Below are 16971 nucleotides of genomic sequence, written 5' to 3' on the forward strand. Positions count from 1 at the left end.
AACCCTTCTACATTTATTTGTATATTGGTTCATCATGTGTGTGTATATATATATATATATATATATATATATATATATATATATATATATATATATATATATATATATATATATACAGTTAAGTTATGGTGAGTAAAAAAAGTGACAAAAACCCTCCACAGGAAAGCAAATATGCAAATATAGCTGTATGCTCATCTGCATGTCTTAGGCAGGTCTGCAACCCCGCCTTTCCCCATTATCACCCAGCATACAGCACTTCCACTGCAGCAAGGGATTCTGGGAAATGACATGCAAATGAGCACACAGTGTCACTTTTTGCCTCAATAACCATTTTTAACATGGTTCCCTATAGGCTTAAGCTTGCTGCATGGTCACAGCTTCGAGCACAGCCAGGGTTAAGGTGCATACCCAGAAAACCACCCACAGACAGCTGTTTCGACCTTGATGGGTCTCATCAGTGTGGGGTTGATTTTACTGGGAATGCAAGAGAGGCTTATGGCAAGCTTAAGCCTATAGGGAACCATGTTAAAAATGGTTATTGAGGCAAAAAGTGACACTGTGTGCTCATTTGCATGTCATTTCCCAGAATCCCTTGCTGCAGTGGAAGTGCTGTATGCTGGGTGATAATGGGGAAAGGCGGGGTTGCAGACCTGCCTAAGACATGCAGATGAGCATACAGCTATATTTGCATATATATATACACATATACATATACATATACATATATATATATTCTGTATATATAGTTGCATGATGAAGCCACTGTACAAATTCATGGGTGAAGGGTGGGTATCGGGCCAGTGTGGCTTAACCCCTTAATTACCTTTGCGGTTATTATCCGATAAGGTGTTTAAGGGGTTAATTGATATCTGAATGTAATTGCAATGTATTGGCTTTGTTTTGGCAATGTATTTTGTGGGCAAGACAAGAATGTTGCTGGCGACGGAGACTTCTTCTTGATGAGGTCAGAAGCACTTTATTATTTATTTGAATATGCTAGTTAATGTTTTTAATAATGGGCAATTAATCTATTATCCATATCTGGATAATATTTATTTTGCACATTATTGTACTGTAGGTGTTGGGGGGGGGGGGGTGTATGTATTGAATGTATAGGCCAGGTTTATTTTTTTTACATTCAGGGTTTGTTTCGTGGTTCCTCGTGAGATCTCTGGAGACCACGGTTTTCTCGAGTATCTCACGGGTATCAGGCTGGTGGTTCCACGGGTGACACATGCGGGGATGAAGCGGTGGCCTCACATCTGTGTGGGCACCGCGGACCCGTAGTGAGCACCCGTGAGTTCCCCAGACCCCCTTGGGAACCACCAGAGGCCCCGCAGACACCTGTGGGTCTGACCCGGGGCTCCCAGACATCCTTGGGCCTACCGTGGGGACCCAATTGTGGCCCACGGTGACCCAAGGAGACAACCTGGGGGCCATGGTGCTGGCGGGACCCACCAGCAGGCCTCCAGAACCTGTTTGAAAAGGGCTGCTGGTACCCTGTAGGTCTGTCAGGTGCCCCGCCAGCCCACCGGGGACTCGCGTGGGGCTGCGTTATGAACCCTGTTTGTAAAAGGATAAATCTTGTATTTATGGGGGGGCACAGGGGGTGGGTAATGTATTTAATAAATATAATGATGTTTATTGTGGGTCACTGTATTGTTTTTATTGTGGGTACTGGGGGTGGGGGGGGGGTTCCCCAACGGTATGTGGGTAGGCCTCCCTTGTGGGTAGTGGGTGAGGGTGGTTAGGCCTCACGGGGTGAGGGGTTAGTGTGGGAGGGTATGTAGGCATCCCGAGTGGTGGGTGAGGGTGGGTTAACCCCTTAATGACTGTAGCGGTTAATAACCGCTATGGTGATAAAGGGGTTAGGGACATTACTTTGGATGTTTTAATTTTTGTGTCTGTTTTGCAGAAGCGGAGGGGCCATGGCCAGGATGGGGGGGTAACGGTATGTGGGTAGTGGGTGAGGGTGGGTAGACCTCACAGTATGCACATCGGGTCCACCCCCCCCCCCCCCACATTTACATAAACTGCACTCACAGCAACACAGGCAGGGAGATTTAACAGACACATTAGGGGGAGGGGGCTTTATACAGAGTACACTCAAGGCAGGGAGATTTAACAGAAACATTAGGGGGAGGGGGCTTTACACAGATTACACTCAAGGCAGGGAGATTTAACAGAAACATTAGGGGGAGGGGGCCTTACACAGATTACACTCAAGGCAGGGAGGTACAGGGGATGTACTGTACTGTATGTTGTTTATTGCAATGCTTCAATGTGTGTACAGTATAATGTTTTTTTACAATTAGATAGATGTAATCCTTGGTATTGTAAGGGTTAGCCTTGGTTTTAAATTTTGTATTCTGGTTGCTACTTATATATTGATTTTTGTTTACTTGATTGGTTAAAATAGTTTACTTGTTTGGAGGTACAGTATTTGTATTTTGCATGCAATGATATTGTTCACATTCATTTGCAGAATGTATATGGTGCATAGATTTTATGCATCATAAATACAATGTAAATGCAATGTATTGATTGGAATGTGAGGTTTTTCATTGGCATTTGATGATTTAGATTTGAAGATCAGTTAGGATTATTAAAGGAAATTCATTTTAATGTAGTGTGTCTGTATGGAGAAGTATTATTTGTAGTACAGTATGATTTTGATAACCCTTCTACATTTATTTGTACTGCACCGACACACTTTATTCGAGCAAATGCCCAGTTTGTACCTGGCAGATACCTGGAATGCGCCGCTCCTCACCTCTGACAAGCCCCGTTGTGTTTGCCTTCCCAGCCTGGGTTCATGCCTGGCTGACGGGCGGCTGATCTGTTAAATGATAATGATTAGGATTTAATAGGCTGCAATGCTTCGCGTGTCTACCAGATGGCATAAATTCATGAATTGTAATGCAGTATATATATATATATATACTGTGCAGTATTGCAGCCAGTGGGAATAAAATGCTTCAATCCCTGCCTAGAAAATACCTCAATGCACTCGGGCAGAAAACAGTCACAAACCTCAATACACCCGGGTATACCCGAATTCGTGGGACTAGCCGAGCTCGAATAAAGTGTGTCGCCAGTGTATATTGGTTCATCATGTGTGTGTATATACTGTATATATATATATATATATATATATATATATATATATATATATATATATATATATATATATATATATATATATATATATATATATATATATATATATTTATAATCATGTATTTATTTATTTATTTAGATTTATTTATTAATTGTGGGGCTGCTGTGCGTGATTTTTTTTTATTGTGGGTAGCGGGGGTGGGTGAAGGGGGTATTTGGCCCTTGGTGTGAGTTTAGGACTTGCGGGGGGTTGCGGGTGCACTTAACCCCTTCACGACCGTAGCAGTTAATACCGCTACGGTCGTGAAGGGGTTAAGTGCACCCGCTACCTCCACGCAAGCCCTAAACAACCACCATTGGGGCTAATACCCCCTTCACCCACCCCCGCTACCCACAATAAAAAAAATTCACACACAGCAGCAGCAGCACAATTAATAAATAAATCTAAATAAATAAATACATGAATATAAATAAATACATTTAAAATACATTTTTATTCATAGTGTAGATGTGCAGGGGGTCTCCGGAGCTGAACCGCTTTGGTTTTAGGTCTGGGGACCCCCTGCTTCCAGAAATACAGGCCCCTTTATGGGGTGCCGGTATCCCTCTGCTTTGTTTACATGCCGCGGTCACGTGATCGGGACCTTTAAATGCAGAGGGATACCGGCACCACATAAAGGGGCCTGTATCTCGGGGAGCAGGGGGTCCCCGGACCTAAAACCATAGCTGTTCAGCTCCGGAGACCCCCTGCACATCTACACTATGAATAAAAATGTATTTAAAATTTATTTATTTATATTCATTATTTATTTATTTATTTAGATTTATTTATTTATTTATTGGGCGGCTGCAGTGTGTGAATTTTTTTTATTGTGGGTAACGGGTGGGTGAAGGGGGTATTAGCCCCAGCAATGTTTTTTTAGGGCTTGCGGGGGGGTAGCGGGAGGGGTTAACCCCTTCATGACCGTAGCGGTATTAACTGCTACGGCCGTGAAGGGGTTAAGTGCACCCGCAACCCCCCGCAAGTCCTAAACTCACACCAAGGGCCAAATACCCCCTTCACCCACCCCCGCTACCCACAATAAAGCGGGCACGGTGGGTTAACCCCTTCATTGCCTTAGCGGCTATCAGCTATGGTAATGAAGCAGCATTTCTGTATTTTAATAATATTGTGCAGGAGCTTTGATTTGTGGCTCAGGAAACCCCTGCTCACTGTACAATATTATTACAAATACATTCATGCTGCTTCGTTACTGTAGCACATAGCCGCAAAGGTAAGGAATGAGTGTTTATTTATATATGTGTTTTATTCATAGTGTAGATGTGCAGAGGGTCTCCGGAGCTGAACCGCTGTGGTTTTAGATCCGGGGACCCCCTGCTTCCCAAGATACAGGCCCCTTTATGGGGTGCCGGTATCCCTCTGCTTGGTTTGCATGCCGCGGTCACGTGATAGGGACCTTTAAATGCAGAGGGATACCGGCACCTCATAAAGGGGGCTGTATTTCGGGAAGCAGGGGGTCCTCGGACCTGAAACCAACGCGTTTCAGCTCCGGAGACCCCCTGCACATCTACACTATGAATAAAAATGTATTTTAAATAATTTTTAATGTGCCGATGTTTGCGCAGATAGAGCAGCGGATCTCTCTCTGCTGCAAACACATCTCGCCAGGGGACGGCCTATAGTATCATTGATGTGCACATACAGTACTGTTTGTGTATGTTAGGGGTTATAGGGGTTGTTGTTATACAGTATATACTGCATTACAATTCATGAATTTCTCGGCTTCAAAGACAACAGCTCGCAAACGCCCCCATGAGTTTTTACACGGCATTGCAGTATTGCAGCCAGCGAGAATAAAATGCTTAAATCACAGCCGCGAAAATAACGCAATACACCTCGGGAGAAAACGACACAAAACCGCAGATAACCGGGATAATTTGAAATTCGCGGAGCTAGCCGAGTTAAAATAAAGTTGGTCGCCACTGTATGTACTTCTTTTTGACCACTCAATAAACCTTTTTACATTCGCTACTGGTTTGCAGCCCCCATTGTTTGTACGGCAGTGCTCCGCCATTGGACCCTCCGGGACTACCTTCTCTTCAATCCAGCCTTATTATTTTTTCACTGAGCTATGTACTAATGATATCTCTCCTCCACGGGACTTCACTTCCGGTCTACGATCCTTGGCTGGGAGCACACTGATCCGGGCATGAGGAGGCTGTAAGTTGCTGATTGTCAGGATCCGTGATCCGCGACGTGCTCGGCGCACTCGTCACTCCAACCCATGATCGGGTCCTCTGTTCCTTCCGTCAGCCATGACGCTTCTCCTCCAGGGACCAGCTGTCAACCCCACGAAGAGGTTAATACCACTCTCTCCGGTTCCCACGTCCAGACTTCGCCCACGTAGCAATGTCATCAGTGCACAGCGCGTACATGCGGCGCATGGGCCGCGTCATCTTTCTGCTTCTGGGATCCTCCCCACACCTGTCTCCTGCACCCTATCAGCCTATCACGGTCAGTCTTACTGACGTGCCTCCTCCAGCCTGTATCTCATTGTTCCTCTCTCCTATATATGTTCAGCCTGCCCACAGGCAAATCGGCTGAGCATAAACCTTCCTATGTGCAAAGTGTTCACTGCTACCCTTGCCTCCACAGTCTTGTGGTGTACTCTGGTTCTTAGTTCCTCTGTTTCAGACCTTGGCTATTCTTCTGGACTCCGCTCTTCTAAAACTCCTGACCTTAGCTACCAACGACGATCCGCACCTGTCCAACCCCGACCTTGGCAAAGTACCACGATGATCCGCATCTCTCCAATCCAGACCACTGCTAAGTACAGTACCTTCAACGATCCGCACCTCTCCGACCTCGGCAAGTATCTCTGACCTTCCATACCTCTCCAACCCCGACCCGGCTACCTCGACCTATCTACACTCCAGACGCGCCCACGCGGCAGAGGGTTGGTGTTATATACAATCCCCACCTCGGCCTCGCGGTGACGCCTTGTTTGTGGTGAGCACTCCGTTACAGTGATGTTATATTTGAATGTTTTTCTACCTCAGGAAGATTGGCTGTCTTTGTGGTAAATTGTGGTACAGTGGGTAGGGTCCAGAGCCTGTCTTTTGACATTCCCCCCCCCCCCTTCTTATACTTTTTCCACTGGGCTATCTTTCCCTTCATAGGGGTTCAGATGGCATTACATATAAAAACAGCCTCACTGGAACCGGAGACTAAAGTGAATTGCACACCATGAGATGTGACCGATACATACCATCTCTCCATACACTCTGCAGCACTCGTCATTTTTGGGTTTTGTACCCTAGCTCTTCTTAGTTGCAGAGGCCTCATGCGATCCCCCGGCATCTAATTTAAATGCCTTGGGAAAGAGTGCAAGGCCTCTGCAACTACCGTTACCCCCCTCACCCCCCCCCCCCCCCCCCCCAGTTTGCGCACTGCTGTCTTAGGGCCAATCGGTTACGTATAAGCCTTTTTTTAAATTTGGGCATCACTTAATCTTTTGCCCTCTTATTTAACAAGTTCCCCTTAAATGTTGTAACTGGGACTGTGTATTACGCTCCTTGGAAGTGACTTGAGACATACTGGCCCATATTTACTAAGTGGTGCTTTTCCACAAGACACCTTTCAGTGCCAAAAGTCACCTTATAACCTACTCATTTGAATGGGCCATGAGGCGTGTTCTGGTGCCGGAAGGTATCATGTATAATTGCCCTGCTTAGTAAATATGGGCCACAGTAAATGTAATGTTTTTTTTCTCCTTTGTGATACCATGACATGTAAGAAACTTGTTAATCATTGACAGGTCGAGGATGCTCAATGGGAGTGTGATACTTTTATTATATGTGTGTGGAAGTTCGATTTGAGTGTGTGAATGGGTTAGAAGATATGTGTATCGTGGAGTCAGTACTATGCTATGTATTTAGACCCTGGGTGAGGGGAAGGTTTGTCACTCCTTCTACCAACGTGCTGATTTGTGAGTGAGCTGGTTGTCTGCTGTGCTAATAGAGCACAGAAGAAAGAGAGAAGACAGAAGAAGCCTTAGCTCCTCCCCCCCCAATGAAAATAAAGGTACATAACCCCCCACCAGACTAGAACATTCTACTGCCTCCTCAATCCAGTCACTGACTCCTCTGCCCCCCCCACATTCAATAACTGACTCTCCTGCCCCCCACCGAACCAGTCGCGTAGTCCCCTGTCATTCCCCACCAATCCATTAACTGATTCCCCTGTCCCCCCACCAAATCTAATCACCAAGTCCCCTGACCCCCACACCCATCCATTAAGTTATTCTCCTGTCTCCCCACCAATCTAGACCCTGGCTCCCCTGCTTTACAGGTTGTTTTTTTGCATCCCTCTGGGAATTACTGAACAGGTGAAAGGGATGCAAATGCTCTAACTAGGCCTAGGGCCTACTGTAAAACATAATTATCCTAGTTTATCTAAGCAGTGCAGTGGTGTAACACTGGGATGTATTTGTCGCTATTAGACTTCACAAGTACTTTGCATAATGATCAATCATTCGTTAGACGCAATTATCTTAAAGTTAGAAAACAAAACTTTCAGTATCAGGACTTAGAATCACTATATTACATGTTACCCAGACAGCAACATGCACACTAGATCAGGTTCCAAGGAACACTTAGGCTGCGTCTATACTTACTCAGACGGAACGGAGCAGAGGCGCACTCACGCTGCGCGATCACATCTATTGTCCTCTTTGAGAATGCCTATAGATGGCGCCAGCGCGCACATCAGACGGAGCTCACAACGGTGCAAAATTCAAGATGACAGAGACAAGTGATTTTTTTCGCGATGGCATCGGGATGTGAGGTAGGAAAGTGACGTCCCCGCCGGAACGTCATTGACACGCCTCCAAATCGCACCCGCTGCATACCCTGCAAAGCCATGAAAAAGCTCAGGCTTTAGCAAGAGTATTGCAGCGTGTGTGCGCCTCCTCTCCGTTCCGCTCCGTCTGCCTGAGTATAGACGTAGCCTTAGGTTCCATGGGCATACCTGCAATTTTCAGGTCTTTTGCAAATGTACCAAATACAGAAGAATTTACGATGCATCTGATCTCAGATGCGCTATTAGAGAGAGTTGGGGTTTCTTACAATACATCTGATCTCAGATGTGCTATTAGAGAGGGTTGGGGTTCCTTACAATGCATCTGATCTCAGACACGCTATTGGAGAGGGTTGGAGTCCCTTACAATGCATCTGATCTCAGATGCACTATTAGAGAGGGTTGGGGTTCAATAGAATTTCACAATATAATTATAGGGTTCCTTAAGCTAAAAAAGTTTAAAAAACTACATATACACTGTGCATTAGAAATATTGCAACCATTGAATGAAATGGTGCTTATGTGATGAATATTGCCATATGTGTGTTAATCATTGGTGTGTATTCCTATGTGTCTGTGTAAATGTGTTTATGTATAAGTATCATTTTGTAAAAGAAATACATGGTCTTTGAAGGACAACGAGATATTGTGAAGAGGGAACGCAGAATGGTGTGGTCATCACTGCACATTGCCTGTGGCCAAGGATAAGATCATGTGTGGCTTAGCAATTAGTGAGATGATGACCTTAGATGACCTAGGCTGTGAGTTAAACCCCACCAGTGTAGTCTTAAGAAAAAACTTTTTTCCTGCTTGTTTGTTACTTTTTGTTTTCTCTCCTTCTGGCGTCCTAAAAATGTTTATGGTATAAATGAAATATATAGGGGGTTATTCATTAATCTGTGATAGTTTAATTAATTATATTTTATAAATAAACAATAATAGTGCAGGGTGGGGCACTGTCACACATAGGGTTGCTTGGTGTCTGGTTTTGAACTGGAGAGACCGATATTTTGCCCCTGCGTCCCGTATAAAATGAAAGGTAATACTGGACATGTATGGGGGGTGTCTGCAGGAGGGGAGGGGAGGGGGTGGCCGGTCAGAGCAGTTGCCGCCAGCCCCGGCTCTCCACCGCTGCAGGCTTCTCCCTCAATGTCTGTCCCACGCCAAGGTGTGTGATGCTGACGCACGCCGGGTCTCTCTGACGTCAGCGCCGGAAGTCAGCTGGGCTCAACTTCCGGTGCCTGCCGGTGTGAGGTGAGGGCCCGGCATAGGACAGACAGTGAGGGAGAAGCCTGCAGCTGGGGGAGAGCCAGAGCCAGCGGCAACTGCTCACACCGCCCGCTGCCCCCTCCTCCCCTCCCCGCTGCCACCCCCAACCCCGAAGCCACGAGACCTCCCACCACCCCCCACCCTGAAGTCACCAGCCCGAACCTGAGACCATCCCCAAGGTAAGTCTGAATTTTATATGTATTGGGGATGGGTGTAATATTTTATTGTATTGGGGGGTGGGTGTAATATGTTATATGTATTGGGGGGGGTGGTGCATTTTTTTATATGTACTGGTGGTGTATTTTTTTATGTGTGTTGGGGGGTGTATTTATTAAATGCATTGGGGAGTCGCATATTTTACTATTGTGTCCATTATTTTTGGAGAAGCCACCTGGCAACCCTAGTCCCACAGAAACTCTCATTGAAGTCGCAGCAGTTTCTGTGAGATAGTGCTGTGCTTGGCACTATTGCTGTTTAATCAATAACCCCCACAGTATCTGCACTATGGCTCATGAAATACACATGGTCGTTAGTGTCAAATAAGTAATGTTCCCTGTGTCTATAGTTGTTGGTACTGTGAATTAGTGTGGCTATGAATCCCAGTAGCTCTTCCTAAATGTTTTTTTTTGACGTAAAAGCATTTAAATCGGTTGAGGCTCCTGATTTTTTTAAATCTTATCTGAACCAGTGGCTCCACCAGAGTTCATCCGTGGTTCCACAAGGTCCGGTGACACCTGATTCTCCAGCGGCAACATTGCAAATGTATTATAGTTTTCTTAAATAACTACACGCATGGCTAGCGGGATCACTCACAGAAAGCCACAACATCATCATCGGGAGAGCTTTCTACTGACTACGGGAGGGAGCCATGAACCAGTGGCCATTTTGTGCCTGGGGGTACCTCTTTCTGTCGGATGCCAGACCGCAGATGCCAAGGAACCACGGAGCATCTAAGCTTTTTGAAAACATATTTGAAAAAAAATCTGGAGGAACGTAACTTGCCGCTTTAATAAATCACTGAGAATCTTTCCCACAAGTAGAGGAAGTAGAAATGATACCTAAAAACAATTAAGAAGTAACTTTGACATTATATTTTACTTGAACACATTATTATGGATATTATTCACTGTGATAGTGATCGGGGCACTATTGTACAGAAGCTCCCATTGACTTATTTGCACTTGAATCAATAACATCCTAAATTTCCCATAAATTATATTTAATAAAGGACTTGTATCATCACAAGAAATGACAAATGTTTGCACATTTGAAGATACTGTATATGCACAGAACCTGACGAAGGAGTTTCGGAGGGTTAATCCCCGAAACGTTGTACATTTGAGCTACTGCAATTAAACATAACTAAGAAATTAGAAGTTTGTAAATAGTCCTTTAGTAATAGTATGGCTGTGATGCTCCTTTCATGTTTCAGGATATGAATATGTACATTATCAACAATTAAACAAATGAAAAAATATAAAATATTTTTTTTTTAAAGCAACATATAAGAATGAAATAAAAGCAATCAATCAAATAATAGCTGAAGCAGTTGAATAGATGTTATTGCTGTTGATTTGCACCTGTTACATGAGTTTACTGCTCTAAACAAATGAAGGACCCTGGGAGGTTCAAAAGCTTGTAACATATCAACTACTTATTGGTCCAGTAAAAAGTATCATTATTCCCTCTCCCTCCTTGCAATTTGTTGCTCCAATTTCAGTTCTAAAAACTTTTTCTGCAACAAATGTCCTATTTCCCTTCATTTGATTCATCTGATGTGGGAAACTCAGAGGACATGAGCCAAATGTCCACTAGATGCCAGGCTTCCTTTGCAAAGGAGCTTGAAGTACTGTTCCAAGCTTCCCAGCTGTGCAGGGACAATGCTTTAATATTGGCTGACTGCTTCTCTGTGCCTTTCAGAGAGAACCCGCCACCTCACAACATGCCAATAAAAAGGAATAGGCAAGCTTATGCACAGCATCCACATATGTACACATTTCTAGTTCTTTTCCCTGTGGTGAGCATTCATTTATACAGCTATGCAACAAACACACCAGTAAAGATAAAGTGTAAGTGTTGTACGATGACGGTCCGAAAACATCACAAAAGCAGGCATAATAAATGTGATCCACACAAAATGCGTATTGTGTTGTTTTTTTCCCTATTCTGCTTTGTAACATGTACATAACATTACATCAATGGCAGCTCTTCTTAAGACTGAAATACACAATGTTGTTCATGAAGATTTATAATGACTATAATAGCTCTTTGGAAAAGGTTTTCTAAATGTAGTAACGCCACATATTTATATTTACTATGTCATTAATATACTATTGATGACCAAATCAGTCTCATCGTTGTTAAAATTAAACTTCGCTGTACTTGTCATTGGTTAAACATTCAGAATCGAGGGAAGCTAACGATTAGTCACACGGATTGGTGTATTACACAGTAGTTACGCAGTTACCAAATACTGTATTGGAATATAATGTGCAACAAACGGTTCTATCACATGGTTTTCAGATAAATATTTGTACCGTCATTATGTGAAATCTGTTTGACATAACACATTATTTAGCATTTAGTTGTATTTAGCACTTACTATTATCTCAGTGCTCCTAAAATAAACTTCCCACCATATGTACTGAACTGTTGAACTTGTAACTTCTAAGGTTAAAGTCAACCCATGAAAGTCAGTTGAGGTGCACTGTTTCATTTTCAATACAGACCACTGCTTTTTGAAGTCACCGGCTATTGTTAAAGATGCTATTATGCAAGTGTTTAATGCACAATATGATATGCAAATGCCATCTATATGATGCGTCCTGCTGCTACTGCTAAGCATTTAACAACTCTATCACATTAATGTGATGTGAATACTAGTTTGTATTGCTCAATATAAATGTAAGATGGAAGGACAAAGAAACTAATACCGACAAACAATTCCTTTGAATGTCCCCGCAAATTCAGCCCTATAGATCATGGGTAAATATCGGGCAGCTGTGTGGAAATGTCCAGGGTTTTAATGCACTAAAAATAGTTCCAGGTTATATGCAGACATGTCAACTCTCACTGCTTTTCTGTAAGTCTCACTGAATTGGAGTCATTCCTATTGATTTTTGCATTCAGCAGTCTCATAGACAAATTAAGTTTGACTGATAAAAAAACAGTATATTTCCATTAAAATGCTATTTTTTTCCACCTCAAAACACCCAAATCTCCATGATTATGGTCTTTGGGGGTTGGCATGTCTGTAAATGGTGAGACACAGCTAACAATTAAGTTAGCAGTATTGAGCTCCTCGGCTGAAATGCCTTTTATGCTCAGCAAATAAAAATACCACTAATGAGCACATTCACATGTCTCAGACAGGTTACCCAGAATCCCTTGCTGCAGTTGAAGCATTGTACGCTGAGTGATTTTGTGGAAAGGCAGGTTTGTGGACCCGTTTGAGACATATGAATATGCTCATAAGTGGTATTTTTATTTGCTGTGCACTATACGGTGGAGAGTTCTGTCACTTTTTTTTCTCACCATAAGGCCGAGTCCATAGAAGGACCGGCCGTGCTGAGCCGTGCGGACGCTTCGCGCTGAGCCCCTGCATCCTCAATGAGGATGCCTTGAGAGGGGGCTCATGCGAGCGTCCGCAGGCGTGCTGAGGCGCTAGATTTTTCAGCCGACAGCCAAGCTGTTTTTCAGCGCGCTGTCGGTTGAAAACATCCAATCAGCGCGGAGCAGCGTCAACGTCACGGCGCCGTGACGTTGACGTCGGTGACGTTGACGTCGGTGCGTCGCGGGCAATTGGCCCAGCGACGTCACTGCCCCGCCTCCCTCAGTCTCCCCCCGCCTCCGATCACGCCCGCTGGCTCGCCTGCATGGGCATGAAATCGCGCAGATTTCAGCAGGCGAGCCTCAGCGTCAGCGCGCCTCAGCCCTGCTACCCCCTCTATGGCCCCAGCCTAACGTTCTATGTGTACCTTTCACGCTCAGAAAGTTCTGCAATGGCAAATTGTCTCCACTCCTCCACCCCACTGGAAGGTATCTGTATATAACATATGGGGCTCATTCTATATCTGCCGAAGCTTTGATTTCAAAGGGGAATTTCGGCCGAAAGTGGCCCAATCGGCAGCCTCAGCAGATATAGAACAAGTCCCATAAACCTGATAGTATAGATCTGTACATGACGTGCGCTATTATTGTTAACTAGTAAGAAGTTTTAAATAACAATTGTGTACACATGCCTAGAGACTGGTAGAGGATCCTAGTGTTAATCCATGTTCAGCTTTGTGAGGAGGTCTTTCTCAACTCTGCCGATTGCTAGCAGGATATTTAATTAGGAAGCTGGTTGTTTACTGTACTTTGGTTACATTTCACTTTCATATCCATTTCATACCACCTGTCAAGTTAGTGATATAGATTGTTATGGGCAATGGCAGATCTCTTGTGTATGGTTTCAGAGGTGATCTTTAACATTTCTTTCCATGTTTAATAATGGGCACCAGAAAGGATCATTGTCAGGTGCCACTAGAACCGTCAGCAAAGAAGGGCAAATCGTTAAAAAATGAATTAAAGTTTATGTTCCACTCAGTCAGACAAAAATCAACCTAACTATTGAATTGATTTCCTTGAACTAATCTAACCATGCCAAATGCAAAGATTGGCTTATTTAGTTTCTCTGGAAAGTAATTGTAAATAGCATTTCTCAGGGACTTCTAAATGGGTGTGGAGTGTCTGTCAATCTATGGTTTCCTTTACGCTTAGCCCTTTTACCGTTATCAGTCAATAAGGACAAGGGGAAGTGGGTAAGAAGACTCTTGTAGAAAACACATGACATTAGAGAAAAGGGAGCAGCCAGAGCAAATTACCCCCCCCCTCTTCCTATATCTGAGCTCACCATGTTTACAAACTAACTTTAAAACATTTAATATACTCAAAACGTGTTATACAGTATTTTGGTAAAAAGGCATACATCACTTTAATGATTGAATTCATTTGAAACATACACTATCATTAGTATTAGTACACTTTGGTCCTAAAGGAAATGCCCCTTTAACTGAGGGTCTCCCACAATAATTATGGTTATGGTCTTACACAAGAAAAACTGGATAAAAAAAACCAGTGGGTTTCCCCTTTAAAGGTGAAAATCCCTAATTTCAGGCGACGTGTTTGAGAGGTCTCATCTGGGTGATATAAATCTAACATTGATAAATATTTTTAATTCATTTTCCAACCACATTAAATAAGTTATGGTGGGTAAAAAAAGTGACAACCCCCCACAGCATATAGTGTACAGCAAATAAAAATATCACTTGTCAGCACATTCACGTCGCAGACAGGTCTGCAACCCTGCTTTTTTTCCCATTATCTCGCTTCCAGTGCAGCCAGGGATTCTGGGAAATTACATGCAAATGAGCATACAGTATCACACATGGATCAGAATCAAAAGGTGCTACACTGAGTGCTCATTTGCATGTCATATCCCAGAATCCCAGTCTACAGTCTGGGGACTCCGCATCTCTTTCCTCCGGTCGGAGGGAAGTTGGACTCAACTTCCAGCGCCGACAGGAGGAGGGAGAGGATTGCAGTGACCTGCTGCTACATGGGGAGCTGTCAGCCGCTGCTGCTTGAGATCCACTGGGACAGATGTCCCAGCTCTCCCCCACCCCCTGTCACGCTGTGCAGCCCGCAGACCAGACCAGTCCCCTGTACTGAGGTGGGATGTAGAGTATACGCACTCACAGCAGAGGGGGTGTGTCCGTAATGTGGCATAGTAGCATAGCCAGGCCTGGGTGTAGATAAAGAATGGTCAAGTACTTGCCGAGTCCGAGGATATAGAAAGTTCCGTAGTCAAAATCCGTAGCAGAGTCCGAGGGTGTTAGAAGTTAGAGTAGTCTGTGGGAAAGCCGAGTTCAGGAGCCAGAGGGGGTATTCAGACGAGCCGGGTCAATAGCTGTAGGAAATAAACACAAAGAGAGCACGACACAGGTTCCAGGCAACACAGGTAGCAAGGAGCTATGCAGAGCAAGGAAGTGAAAGCAAAGCAGGATATTTAAAGCGGCAATGACCAATCCGGACGAGGGGCATGGCGGGGGCGTGTCGAGGAGCTGCTCGTGAGTTGCTGAGAGACCAGGAAGTAGTAGAGCACAGCTGAGAGTGCTGGAGACATGGTGAAGACTCCCACGCCCAGCGAGGGGCGGAGACAGGCATAATGGGCGCGCTATAAATCCTTGAAAGAAGCGCGCGCTCTAACACCAGCACCAGAATCCAAGATGCCAGCCGCAGCGGAGTTCAAGGTATGCGCTGGGCGGCGGCATGGCTAGCGACGGGGTACAGGGACAGCAGCCGCTGCAGTACTGGGAGTGGTTAAGGAGGGGTCACGCCGCAAGGGATGTGGCCCCCAATTCCTTACACCCCCTTGGCTGCAAAATCCTTCAGTGGTGCCCACGGAACCCCTGTGTTCTGCAGAACCTCGGTTGAAAAGAACTGATTTAGAAAATGACCAAAACAATCTCCTCTTGTAATCACCTGGCTCAGTGAACACCATAGGGTGTCTTCCATAGTGGGAAGTTGTAATTTGAAGTACTGTAGCATTTTTAGTAAGCATGCTCAAAGCATCTTTGTTATTATTATCTTAATCTATATTGTTGTTCTTATAATATCTATATCTATCTATCTATCTATCTATCTATCTATCTATCTATCTATCTATCTATCTATCTATCTATCTATATAGACATATGGAGACCAGGGGATCCTGATAGCCAAAAAGAGACAGCACACTGCAGGTATGGTATCAAAAAAGTGTATTCAGTAACACAAGGCCGCCAACGTTTCGGTCCTCCCAACGGGACCTTCCTCAGGGCAGTGCAACTACAGACTAACACAAGCACCCATATATACCCCTTAACACATACTAAAAAACACCTGAAAACAATCATGAACTCCAAATTGTAATCCCAGATACAACCCACATTTCTGAACAGCCAATCCAACATACTGATACTGGTATGCACCAATGAGAGAACCTGATCTATGCATATGTGTACCTAGTCACATGATCAAACCTTGATAACAACATAATGACATCACAGTGCATCCTGTTTACGTAACCATGACTACTTGAAACATCTAATGATATTCAAATGCGCATAAATGGTTAAAATACATATAAAATGCATAGCCTGAACAGCAACTCGCCATCAGTGCTTGGAGATACACACTGTGGATGTTACAAAGCGTGCCCGTAAATGAATACGTTAATGCAAATGGTCCTGCAAAGCATGCACATTGTCCAGGGAGCAGTGGTCAGGGTGTAACGGGCAGTCAATCATAAATCGCATAATGGCAGCGCGTCCGTTGGGTCAAAACACTTCCCCAACCTGTTGTGCATGGAGAGCGGGTGATTCTCATACAATGCGCGCCGTGGAGCGTAACCGCGCATGCGCAGTGTGCTGCTGACAACCCGAACGTGTCCCTGACTACTGCAGCAGAGGGTATGCGTGTATCTGTGCTAATGCGCATGCGCAACGCTGCGCAAATAGCGCAAGCAGTATTAAAGAGCATGAGGCTGTTGCTCAAACTGCGTAATGGACAGAACTGAAACGGAAACATGGGCACAATAAAGATGGCAGTAGCATACTAAGCACGAATAGTGGCAATGTCTGTAACAAAGTAATCAAAGGTTAAACATTTGAAATGCATGGGTGAACCTGAAATCAGGCCCA

Source organism: Ascaphus truei, chromosome 1 (assembly GCF_040206685.1).
Source record: "Ascaphus truei isolate aAscTru1 chromosome 1, aAscTru1.hap1, whole genome shotgun sequence".
NCBI classification, from domain to species: domain Eukaryota; kingdom Metazoa; phylum Chordata; class Amphibia; order Anura; family Ascaphidae; genus Ascaphus; species Ascaphus truei.